The sequence below is a fragment of the Urocitellus parryii genome, chromosome 6 (assembly GCF_045843805.1).
Source record: "Urocitellus parryii isolate mUroPar1 chromosome 6, mUroPar1.hap1, whole genome shotgun sequence".
NCBI lineage: Eukaryota > Metazoa > Chordata > Mammalia > Rodentia > Sciuridae > Urocitellus > Urocitellus parryii.
Genome location: NC_135536.1, coordinates 109,277,399 through 109,288,210, shown reverse-complemented (window position 1 = coordinate 109,288,210; position 10,812 = coordinate 109,277,399).

The window sequence follows — 10,812 nt, the reverse complement described above, 5'->3', positions numbered from 1 at the left end:
GCTACATGGATGGAACTGGAGGACATCATTTAACGTGAAATAAGTCAGGCACAGAAAGACACCGCCATGTTCTCACCGAGATGAGGAAGTGAAGAGTTGATTTCATAGTAGAATAGTGGTTTCCAGAGTCTGGGAGGAGGAGAGAGTGGAGAAAAGTTGATTAACAGATACAAAAGGACAGTTAAATAGGATTAAATTCTAGTGTTCCATAATAGTACAGTAGGGTGACTAAATTTAATAATTCATTATGTATTCAAAATAGCTAGAAGAAAGGATTTTGAATGTTTCTGACACAAAGAAATGATAAATTTTTGAGGTGGAAATGCTGTTTTTCCTGATTAGATCGCTGCACATTATATGCATGTGTCAAAATATCACATTATACCACATGAATATGTACAATTATTATGTGTTAATTAGAAATTTTGAAACTTCTATTTTTCAATGTTGGGGATTCAACTCAGGGCCTTGAGCATACTACTTAAGTTCTCTACCACTGAGCTACATCCTCAGCTCCTTCTTATGTTTTATTCTGAGACAGGGGCTTGCTAAATTGCCTAGGTTGGGCTTGAACTTGTGGTCTTCCTGCCTCAGCCTCTCAAGTAGCTGGGATTACAGATGTGCCTGACCAACAAACTTTTTTAGATAAGATATCATATTATAAACTTCAAAGCAGTTCATAGCTATGACGTGGGGCTCATGGCTGGGTTAATTGATGTGTTTCTATTCTCAGAGACCCTCAGGAGAAATGATACAAAGGAGTGGCTTTAGTGGTGGATTTCAGGCAGGTGGGGGATCCATATAACAAGGTGGCAGGGCAGGTGGGGGTGCTCTGCCACATTTCCATTTCCACCACTTCCCTAACTCATACCCCAAGACATGCCCTTGGAGGCAGAGTCTCGTCGCAAATCTGGTTGAGAGTTTGAAATGATCCCCAGCCCCAGCACAGGAAATTGGCTGGGGGGAGCATCATGGCTGATGCAGTCTCAGCTCAAGGCTGATCTGCTTTAGATGTGATCCACCCATTTTGTCTTAGCAACCACTGTGGAGCAAGAGGGCAATGTGGGATCAAACATGTTTCTGAGAAGGAAAGCAGCAGAGGTGAACCCTACTGCAAAGCCAAGCCTGTGGCTCCGGGAGGGGATTTTTCAAACCCTAGGGTGGCTTGGAGTGAAACCTGCAGTAGTCATGCAGGTGAGCCCCAGGGGGCCTGGAGTCCACACCCCCATCTGCCCACACCAACCACACCCACATGTGTGCCCACACAGAGATCAGTGGTCCTCTCTGGGATTATGTTCCCAGTCTATAGTAGACCCACAATAATCCCAACTCAACAGGGTCTTATGAGGATCTGTGGGTTCATGAGACACAAATGCCTGAAGTTGGATTGGGGGATAGGTGTCAGCCCTGTGCTGCCATCCTGTGCTGGCACTTGTCTAGGCCTCTGTGTGGCTGTTTTCTGCAAAGGAAAGCAGGTCTTCCCCCTGCTCAGAGCACTGGCACCTGAGTTGTTCATCCTGTGCAGTGGATGGAAGAAAAGCAGGCCATGCACCTACAATGTTATTCCACAACTCACCTTACGATGGGGCTGGAAGCCCTAGAAGATCCTTTTCTCCCTGTGAGGCTGCAATCCAGTGTCTACATCGGTGTTGCTTTCACATATTCCACTTAGTTTTCCCCTTTGGCATCACAGAGAACCAGGCCCTGTCAGCAGCTGCCCCATGTCTGGAAGGGTTTCATCAATGCCCTCTGTCTTTTGGGTCCAGAATGGTTTGAATCCCAGCTAGGAGCAGTGACATGTGCCTGTGACCCAGCTACTCAGGAGGCTGAGGCAGGAGGTGCTTGAGCCCAGGAGTTTGAGACCAACCTGGGCAACAGAGCAAGACCTCATCTCAAAAAAAAAAAAAAAAAAAAAAAGAAACAGTTCAAATCCCTGCTCTTACCAGCTATAACTCACTAGCTATAACCTTGGACAAGTCACTAAGCCATTCTATGTCTCAGTTTCCTCATCTGTAAAACAAGGATATTAATTCAACCAGTAGCTGAATGGATGTATATTTAACTTCACAAGAAAATGCCAAATATAGCTGGATGCAGTGACACCCACCTGTAATCCCAGCAACTTGGGAGGCTGAGGCAGGAGGATTACAAACCAGCCTCAGCAATTTAGCAAGGCCCTAAGCTACTTAGTGAGACCCTGCCTCAAAAGAGCTGGGGATGTGGCTCAGTGATAAAGCACCTCTGGTTCGATCCCCAGTACAAAAAAAAAAAAAAGACATTAACTTATTATTTTTTTCTTTTCTAAATTGTGTTTTGTAGTGCTAGGGATCAAACCCAGGCCCTCCCACATGCTAGGCAAGTGTTCTACTGTTGAGCCATACCCCCAACCCCTTGAATGTTTTGCTTTTAAGTTATTGCTCAATCCCAGACCTTTTTTTTTTTTTAAAGAGAGAGAGAGAGAGAGAGAGAGAGAGAGAGAAAATTTTTTAATATTTATTTATTTATTAGTTCTCGGCAGACACAACATCTTTGTATGTGGTGCTGAGGATCGAACCCAGGCCGCACGCATGCCAGGCAGGCGCGCTACCGCTTGAGCCACATCCCCAGCCCCCCCAGACCTTTTTTTGTTTTAAGAAGTTCTCACCAAGTTGCCCAGGCTGGCTTCAAACTTGTGATCTTTCTGCCTCTGCCTCCTCAATCACTGGGACTATAGGCATGCACCACCAATTTTGATTGATAATCAAATTTTCTGTCTATTGTTGAACAGTCTGGAGTCAATTTTTTCCTTTTTCTTTTTAATCTTCTGGAGCCAATCTTAACTAGATATTTAGGGGGTAAGAAAGGAGGACCTGGCTGAAGTTCTTTTTTGTTTTTAATCATTTTAGTGACAAATGGAACACAGTTATTTGTTTATTTATTTTTCACATCATCTTTATTTGTTTATTTTTATATGGTGCTCACATGTATGAGGCAAATGCTCTACCACTGAGCCCCAGCCCCAGCCCCCAGCTGAAGTGTAATTGCCACATAGTTCTCTCTAAACCTGACCAATAACTTCCAGAGGACAGTCACAGGCAAAGGGGATAGAAACAGAAGCAAACTCTGTCTGTATCCCAGCTCAGCATTGACTATTTTATTAATAGACATAATATTGGAGGCTGAGGGAGGAAGATCACTGGAACCCAGCCTGGGCAACGCAGAAAGACCTCATCTCAAAAGAAAAAAATAGCATGACCTATGTATATGGCAAATAATATGAATAATTCCAATAGTATTAAAAAGTATCGAATGAAAAGTTAAATTCTCCCACCTCCAGAACCATTATCCAAAGGTAACCACTCAAATAGTGATTGATTTTTATCTCTGACAGCAAATATATATTCCTGCCTACATTTCATCCATTATCATTTGATTTATCATTTCTAGAACAACTCTAATTATTCTCTGCTGGAAAAAGTTGTATTCCTTAGATCCACCTCATCTCTTCTCTCTTGTCACCCTAGTCCCAATATTAGATCTTTTTTAAATTAATGCCAAATGTTCTGCCAAATCCTGAAGCTGCTGCCACAGCTGTATTTCAGGAAGCCCGTCTTGCAAGGTTGCCACCCATCGCCAGCAGCAGAGCATCAGACAGGACACTTCCATCAGCCCATTTCCTGATTCCAGACATCAATGCTGAGCTGGACAGAAGGAAAACAGCCTTTTGGTGTCTTGTGTTCTCCCCAACAATGGTGCAAATGACAGGACTGGGCTTGTTTCCTGAAAGGGAAGAAGGCGGGGAGAAGGATGTTGCCAGTGGATTCAGGGTCCCTGTGTGGTCTCCGTCCCTTCCCTTGTCTTTCCATCTATAAAATACAAGAGAAGTTCCTATCTTAGACTTTCTTTCTTTCTTTTTTTTTTTTTTTTGTACTAGAGATTGAACCTAGGGGCCCTCTACCACTGAGCTACATTTCCAATCCTTTGTATTTTTTAATTGAAATTTATTTTTACTTTGAGAGTTGCCAAGGTTGGCCTTGAATTTGTGTGCCACTGAATCTGCCTCTACCTTAGACTTTCATGTTAAGAGTTTTAGAGAGGGGCTTCAGGGAGAACTTTCTGAAAACTAAAGACAGGCTGTCCTGAGAGAGAATGCAATAATATAATGGTAATGGGGGCTGCTCCTGAGGGCATTCTGTAGGCACCATTCTGGTGCTGTCCTATTTCATCTTCAAAACTCTCAGGTGGGCATTTTTCTCCTCACATAACAAGAGGAAACAGGATTAGAGACATTAGGCAAATTGTCAAAGCTCATATACCGGAAGGCCTGTGCCATCAATCCAATCCAATCTGCCTCATGAAAGCACTTGAATGTCTGGAAACTGAAAAACTCAAAGATCCTTCTTGAGCTTCAGAACAGGTGGGAAGCCAGGAGCTTAACCCTTCCTGAGCTCATGGAGATCCTGCCTCCTAGGGCCTGAGAAGAGTTCTTTCAGCAGCTTACCTCCTTCCTTCCCTCCTTCCTCCCTCCCTCCCTTCTTTCCTTTCTTCCTTTCTTCCTATACTGGGAATTGAACCCAGTACACTAACCACTTAATTGCTAAGCCACATCCCCAGCCCTTTTTATTTTTTATTTTGAGAAAAGGTCTCAGCTAAGTTGTTCTGGGCCTCGCTAAATTGCTAAGGCTGGCCTCAAACTTGCAATACTTTTGCCTCAGCCTCCAGAGTCCCTGGGATTACAGGTATGTGCCACTGCAGCCGGCTCAGAGGCCTTGTGACAACTGGAGAAGAGCAGGGGGACTCTTTGGCCTGGGGAGACCTTTGCTTCCCTGTGGCAGGAACTCAGATGATGCAGAACATTCCTAGCTTGGGGACATTTCTCTTCCCTTGCCCTCCTGGAGACAGAGTTGTCTACATATAACCCATCCCACACACCAGCATTCTCTATACTACACCACGCCCTGGGGATATTGGGAACTCACAGGCTTCAGCCTCTGCATGGCCTGGCACTGGCTGCAGCAGAGCAAAGCTGCTTCCCTTCAGACCCAAGGCCAAAGGCCTGGGAAGGAAACTAAGTGGAGTGAGATGAGGTGGGAGGCCCAGAACGCTGAGTTTGCTGGAAGGGTGCCTGGAGGGAGGGAGCCAGGAAGGGCCAGCCCAGATCTTTGGGTGAAGCCTGCCAGGTTGCACTGGCATCTCTGTGGATTCAGGGCCACAGGCACCTCACCTTGACCATCCAGCCCAGGCTTGCAGTCAGGAGGTTCTGGGGGTGGAATCCTAACTGGGTTACACTGTGAGGGATGAACCTGAACCTGGCCCTGGCCCAGGCTATAGGATGTTTTTCTTTGAGAGCAGTCATGAGGGTAGCCAGCAAGCAAAGAAATGTCTATATTTTAGCTAAGCTTCTTTCTTGTGGCTCTAGCCTGGGACTCTGTCCTTCAGAGCCCAACATTGAGAAGTGATTTAAACAGAGACACAAACAAGGAAAAAACCAAAGCCTCTCTGCTTTTATATGAGGGCAGGTGTCCCCCACCCCCCCACACACACCCACCCCCTGCAGGCTGGAGCAAATCTAACAAACCCAGGCCTCAGCCTCCTAGATTTGCCCTCCTGGGTCTGGGCTGCTGTTGCGCTCTCTTGGCTAGTGGCCTGCCAGGGACAGCTGCCTTGCTTATCCACAGTGATGACTCCACAGTCTGCTCAGCTCTGGCAAACGGACCATAAATTATCCCATCTAGGTCAGGGGATCTCAACAGCAGCATTTCCAACATGTTGGGCCAGATGTTGTGTAGGGCTATCTTGTGCAGCACTTCTGGCCTCTACCCACTGAACGCCAGTAGCAGCGCTCCCAGTTGTGACAAACTAAAATATCTCCAGACATTGACAAATGTCTCCCAGGCTGGGGATGTGGCTCAAGTGGTAGCGCGCTCACCTGGCATGCGTGCGGCCTTGGTTCGATCCTCAGCACCACATATCAACAAAGATGTTGTGTCCGCCGAGAACTAAAATAAAATAAATAAATAAATTTTCTCTCTCTCTCTCTCTCTCTCTCTCTCTCTCTCTCTCTCTCTCTCACTCTCCCTCTCCTCTCTCTTTAAAAAAAAAAAAAAAAAAGATAAATGTCTCCCAAAGGGCAATATCACCCCTGGTTGAGAACCACTGCTCTGGATCCATTCTTTCATTCTTGAATAATAAGATTTTTGCTTTTCAGGTGGTACATAATCAGGAAAAAAGACCAAGAAGCTGAGAGACTGCCCCTGCAGCTAGGTGTGGCCATGACTAAGACCTGGTCCATGAGATGCATGAAATATGGGCAAAAAATCACTTCCAGAAAGCACCTTCAGTGGAAGAGTGGACCCCTTCTCCCTCCCACTGTTTAGAATAAAGTGCAATATCTGGAGCTGGGTTACCTCCACTGATAAGATGGCTGAACAGCAAGAGAGAAAGAGGCCAGGTCCCGGGTGACCACTAAAATCGCACACAGAAGAAATGAACTTGTGTCAGAATTATCTTGACCTAACTTCCCCAGAGCCCAGGGTTAGCCTCTGATGAATTCTCCTGACACCATGGCCTCTTGCCAGTCACAATCAAATCTAATCCTAAGTAATATATAAGATATAACTTGACGATGCTAATGGTGTCAATCACCCACTTTCTAAAAACTAGGGACCATCGGAGTGGCCCAATCCAGTTCTGATACCACTGAACCCCTCCACATGGTCATCATCCTCTCCCCATCCTTCTCCTTCCCTATGGCTCCCCATCTCAGGAAAGGAACTCCCATACCTTCAGAACTGAGTCATCTCTGATGTCCTTGCCTCCGACTCCATTCCTCCCACATTCACAAAGCCCTCAATTCCCCATTCTGCCTCCTACAGAGTCTAGCCTCCATACCACCTACAATGCCTCACTACCCCTCACCTTGTCTCCTGTGAAACTGGTCTCCTTGCCTCCAGGTTCCACCTCATGGACTGTGGCTCCCCTCCTTAAAACACTCCCAGTGCCTCTCCTTGGTCTCTGGGGCAAAGTCCAAGCTTTCTGGGTGAACAGCATGACCTTCTGCCTTTTCCCACCTATCCCTTAGTACCTCTCCCTATAGGATACCTCAAGAAGGATTGGCCACAGGTCTGGTAACACACCGTGATTCTCAGTTCCCTCTTTCTCAGGTGTCCTCCCCAACTCCTCTGTTTGGTAAACTTCTACTCTTCCACTAAGGCTAGTCAAAAGTCAACTAGGAGGCCATGCCTGATCCCCCCCCACCCCCCCAAAAGCAGCCCATTGATCCCTGCTCTGCCCCACTGTGTTTACTGAGGTGGGGCACTGTTTCCCACAATGGCAGCAAGCAAATAGAAAGGATCCTGTTTTATTGTCCTTGGAGTCCATAGCACCTAATGTAATGTTGGCACCCAGTAGGTACTCAACACATATTATTATCCATTTACTAAGCCCTTACTATGTGACAGGCCCTGAGCTTTATCTAAATTATCTCATTATAGGGGCTTGGGATGTAGCTCAGTGGTTCAGCACTTGCCCAGCCTGTACAAGGCCCTGGGTTTGATCCCCAACACCTTGAAATGAAACGATTTATCTTATTTTGTTTTCAAAATTCTCTTCCCAGGAGTGATTATCTTTCCTGAGAGAAAAGAATGAGAATGAGAAGCCGGTTCAGGTCACACAGCTTATGCACAGCATTATCAGAGACCAATTCTCTCTGCCACAACTGGCTCTGCCTCAGGATCTGAGCCCACCTCATTGCCAACCCCAGCCATGGTTTCTAGGGAAGCATTGATCCCCAAAACTAACCAAACATGGTGTGGGAAAAGTCCTTTGTCTTTTTATTCAGCTAATAAGTTGTGATTTCTTTTTCTTCTTCTTCTTTTTTTTTTTTTTTCTTGGTACCGGGGATTGAACTCAGGGGCTCAGAGGCACTTAACACTGAGCCACATCCCCAGCCCTTTTTTATATTTTTATATAAAATAAAGACAGGGTCTTGCTAAGTTGCTGAGGACTGGCTTTGAACTCAGGATCCTCCTGCTTCAGTCTCCTGAGCCGCTGGGAGTACAGGAGTGAACAACTGCGCCCAGCAAAATGGAACTTTTAATATGAAAACAAGGAAAAAACCATACACACACTTAAAAAAAAAAAAAAAAACAGATGAGCATGTTCAGATCCTCCCACTGAGCTGTCACTTCCTCCTCTTTAAAATCAGCAGGTGAGACTAGACAGTGTCAAAGATCCTTATCAGTCCAGTATCCTGTGATTCCATGATTAGTTTTGCAGATGGATAGTGGGCTGGTGAATTCTGGGGGAAAGGGGAGTTCCCTAGGGACATGGGCTATGGGAGGAAGAGGATAGGGTGATGCTGCAAACTGACCAGCACCCACCCCCTCCCCTTTATGACTTGACTTTGGAGGTCCAAAGGAAGAAAGGGAAGACTTGCCTAAGAACATCCTTACACTCCTCCCCAGACCTCTCTGATGGTCCTGATCAGTCTGAACACTGGCTGGACTAGAGCTTAGGGTTCAGACCTGTGAGTTTTCTGCTTCAAGTAGTGTTCTGTTCCCTCTCATCTTCCTGTCGGTTGGCCACCCCTTTGGCTTCTTGGGCTGCCTGAACCGTCTTCCCCACTCCTGCCAGTGGGGCTTTCTGGAAAGCCCCGCACTGTGCTACTGACACAGGAAGGGGACAGGGAGGCCCTGTGGGTGAGTTCCTGCGGAGGCTCAAGCTCTCAGCTGTAGCCTTTGGAGCCTCAGTCACTTCCCTTCCCCCACCCTCCCAGCTGGGCGGCCAGAGGTTTCATCACAGCTAAATTGTTGTCCTTATAAGGAAGGCCTCTGAGCCGCTCCCCAGGGCCAGGCTGACTGGTGGGGAGCCAGGCTGGGCCTCGGGGCATGTCTAGATGCAAGGAAGTGGAGATGCCCCAAGTCCAAGTCCCCAGGCTGAGCCTCCACCTGTAGTCACAGACCCTCCAGAGTAATGACAGGAAGCACTCAGCTGTGGCTGTAGGCCAGGACTGCATAGGGTCCTAACGCTAACTTTGGTCTCCTAAACAAGTTGCTTAAGCCTATTTCCTAAACTGTCAAATGGAGTGAACATTACATTTTCCTCATGAGACTTCTGTGGTGACAAGGAAAGATCAACAGCCCATGAGGCTGGAGTTATTAAGCATTTCCTATGGGGCTGGGTCTTGGGCTAAGTGTTCCACAGCAGCCTTGTGGAGGAAAGAGAATCCATCCATTTTACAGATAGGAAAACAGGCACAGTTAGTCTGAACTCACTCAAGTTGCTGTGTTTTTTGTTTTTTCGTGGTACCAGAGAGTGAACATTCTAGGCAAGTTCTCTACCACTGAGCTACATCCAGTCCCACTCTTGGGGTTTGAATTTAGGTGTGTCTGTCTTCAAATCTAAAGTATGTTTTTTCTACTTATACCCAGCTGTTTCAGTCAGAAATACTATTTCTTGAATAAGATTATGTCTACAGGGAGGAACTTCTGCTATCACCTCTCTGCCCTTCTTGTTCCCTCACACAGCCTCCTGTCACAGAAACCTCCACTTGAGTTCATGTGGTCTTTCCTGAAAGCTCCATTTGTCTGGAACATGAGAGGCAAATTAGGAGAGGCAGGAAAATGAGATTTGGACACACAAAATACAGTGGCTCCAGAGACGCAGGAAGCTTCCAGGACCCAGGCCCAGGTGGAGGGAACAAGAGGAGGCAAAAGGGAAGGCCCTCACCAACCTCCCCTCATCCAGGCCCCTCTGAAGGCAGCCACCTTGTGGTTTGCAAAATCCTGCAGTGAGACTACCCACAGGGACTCAGGCTAGAGGTATTGCAGTTTGTTCAAAAAGAAGGCTCCCCTTCTCTTCAGTCCTCAAGACCAGAAAGCAAGCTCTTGCCACAACCTTCCTCAGCCCTGTGGTTAGCCACCAACACCATGCCAGAAGCTATTCCCTTCAAGGTGGCCCCCCAGAAGCGACTTAATTCTTGGGTCAGGGTTGAAGGGACACTCCCACCCATAGAGACTCATTTCAGATAAAGGGGCCTGAAAGTGGTTCTTCCGAGGTTCCCCAGCTTCTGCAGGACACATGTGGTATGGCTGTCACACATAAGATCAGTGACAGGGAAATTCACAAGGGACACAAGGGTCACAGCCACAGTTGATAGGTCCTGGGTCAGGTGCTTCCTGTTATGTTGGTCACAGGGACTGTGCAGTGGCCCTCACAGAGAAGGAAAGGAGCCAGCCTCTGGCAAGCACAGCAGTGCTTTCCCACATAGAAGACTGGAGAGTAGTTTAATCCTCTTTTGTGATTGGGAAAAATGAGAGCCCCCAAGACTGAAACTTACCCAAAGTCCCTGGGTGGGGTTTGAAAATCGGTAGTCTAACTGAAGAGTTCTGTAAATGGGCCCAGGGCTTGCTTCCCTGAGCACACTTGAGGTGCTGAGAAGTGTCAGGAGTCCCCAGGCATAAAGCAGAGACCAGGCTCACCCTTAATCAGGACAAGGCTCGGAAGTAAAACAGCTGGTGGCGTCACTTGAAACCTTTTTAGGAAACACCTTTTCATAAGAATCAAAAATCAAAATTAGGGGAAATTGTGTTGGGGGGCCACATTTGTGCATAGTCTTAAGATGCCTTGCACAGATTGCTTAGTACTTGCAAAAGAATAAACATGAATCAGACAGTAGAAAAGCAGATACATTGCTCAGGTGATAAAAATGAACAGCATCAAAGAGGGTCAAATGGATGTCACGCCACTAGATATGATTTCCTGAAAAGGAACCACTTACCTTCCATGCAGGTTTCTGGCCAAGAATCCATAGTCTCAACCTCAGACAAACCC